Below are 2,239 nucleotides of genomic sequence, written 5' to 3' on the forward strand. Positions count from 1 at the left end.
ATAGCAGTTAGTCCCAGGCAGGTTCATGGATCGGGCCCGTCTCTCTATTCAGCCGAAACCAAGCAGGAGCCTGGAGGGGGTGTGGGTGTCCCTCCTCCTTCTCTTGTCGATAGCTGACAGGTGCAGGGGCCACCAATAGTGTCTGATCTAGTTGGAAGGAGCTTGGTGCATGGGGAAGGTCCTCCTGCTTCTCCATTCCTTCCTGGTAGCTGTCAGGTGGAATGGTCTCGACTGCAGTCTGCAGGAAGTGGGTGCTTCCTACTGGTATTTCCTCCCAGACACTCTCATGAAGTAGACTTAGCTGTGGCACTTTCGCCTTCTGGCTGGTGCCAGGAGCAACGGCCACTGACTGAGCACGCTCTGGTGGGGAGGAACGCAATGGCTGTTGGCCAAAGGTAGTCTTCTGTAAAGGATCCATTTGCCTCTTCCGCAAACCGCCTGGTGGAATGGCCGCTAATACAGTCTGAGCACTGCAGGCTGGAATGGACCCTGAAGGTGGCTTCTTCCAGGCATGTTCACGTGGAGCGCCTGGGTATCTCTCATTCCCCTGCTGATTGCCTCCATCTGATGGTGGATGTGCTGTGAAGGAAGAACCCAGTGACTGCTGGTCCAAGCAGGATTCATGGAGAGGATCAGGCAGGCGGCAGGCTGGATTTAGTGGTTGCTCTGAGGCAGGGTCATGGAGAGAAACCTTTTGGTGACTTCCAGGTGCAGTGACAACTGAAGGCGTCTGCTCCCTAAGGGAGGAGCTCAGTGGCTGTTGGTCCAAGATAGACTCATGGAGAGGGTCCAGCTTTTCTGCCCTTCCATTTTGGCTACTGGGTGGTGGAATAACCGCCGGTGAAATTAGTTCTGTGCGGGAGGAACCCAGTGGTGGTTGTTCCCGGATGGGTTCCTGAAGAGGGCTTAGCTCCTTGTTCATCCCCTTCTGACAGCTGCCGTGGGAAGCTGTCACCAATTATGGTGTGTCTTCTGGGAGGAAGGAGCCTAATGACAGACCAAGCCAGGCTCTTGAAGAGGAACTGTCTGTCTTTCCTTCCCTTTTGCAAATGGCTCTGAGGAACAGCCCCTAGTGGAGTCTGTTCTGGGATTTATTGTGATTCTCTATGCAGGGTTTACAACAACTGTCAACACTGTGATGTCGTGTGAGTGTGGCTGATGAGTGGGAAGGGGCCTGAGCATCAGTAGTTTTTGTTGACATTGGTCATTGTTGCATGAGGAGGTGTGTTGTCATAGGGGATGGTTTTGATGCACCATGTAAGATGGCAGATTGCATTTGAATTTCCCACAATTCCTTAGGAGTGACACTTGAGAGGCATTGTGGGAAACCAGATGCTGACTAGATCCAGATGCCTAGTGCTGCTCAGTTTGCCAGGACAGAAGAAATGGGGGGGCCAGGGCAGGTGTACATAGGCAAATAGGAAGCTGCCTATTGAATCAGAGCATTTGGTCCATTTCCCTCAGTGTTCTCTACACGGACTGGCAACAGCTCTTCATGTCTAGCACTTGGCAGGCTAGGATAGGTTAAAATCTAATAAGCATGACACAAAAAGAAGGCACAATGGAAGAAAGTAGGAAACAAGCAACTGCAAGGCTCAGGTATGTTCGTTGTTTTTAAAGGCACCAGATGGAATAGGCATTGATGGAGTTGGTTCTAGAAGCAAGCAGTCCCACAGGTTCTGGTTCCAGCCAGGTTTGTGGAGAAGTTCTAGGTTCTCTCCCTTCCATTCCGTTGGCTCGCAGCTGAAATGCTCACTCGTGGAGTCCATTCTAGGAAAGAGAATCCCAATGTTACTCCCAGAGAGGTTCATGGAGAGGTCCCCAATGTCCACCCTCTACCTCCTGACCTTTACCAGGTATGACACCCACAGATGAAGCCCGTTCTAGGCAGGAGGAGCCCAGAGGCAGCCAACACCAGGGAGGCTCATGGAGTGGGCCCAGGTGACACCTACAGTGTGGAATGGTCCCTGGTGAAGTCTGCTCTGGTTGCGAGGAGCCAGGTCCATTGACATAGTCAGGCAGTTTCACCACCCATGGTGATAATCGTCAAATTCAATGGGCTCTGGTGGAGTCTGAAGTAGGAAGGAGGAGCCCAGTGGCGGCTGGTCCCAGAGCGGCTCATGAAGTGGGCCCAGCTGCCTCTCCCTCCACTTCTGGCGGCTGCCATGTGCAATGGCCACTGAAGGAACCAGATCTTTCTGAGAGGAGTCAGCTGCGTATGGCGGGTCCTGCAGTCTCC

General features: G+C 52.8%; 1 long non-coding RNA gene across 1 annotated transcript; it reads right to left on the reverse strand.

The window, feature by feature from the left end:
- Positions 1 to 1,587: 1,587 nt before the first annotated feature.
- LOC310769137 lies at positions 1,588 to 2,007 on the reverse strand. The gene is made up of 2 exons (XR_014551425.1): positions 1,870 to 2,007; positions 1,588 to 1,770 (listed from the first exon to the last, which is right to left on the reverse strand). It is a non-coding gene; the product is annotated as an uncharacterized lncRNA (long non-coding RNA).
- Between the last annotated feature and the right edge of the window lie 232 nt (positions 2,008 to 2,239).

Source organism: Podarcis filfolensis (genome assembly GCF_964270895.1).
Source record: "Podarcis filfolensis genome assembly, chromosome: 8".
NCBI lineage: Eukaryota > Metazoa > Chordata > Lepidosauria > Squamata > Lacertidae > Podarcis > Podarcis filfolensis.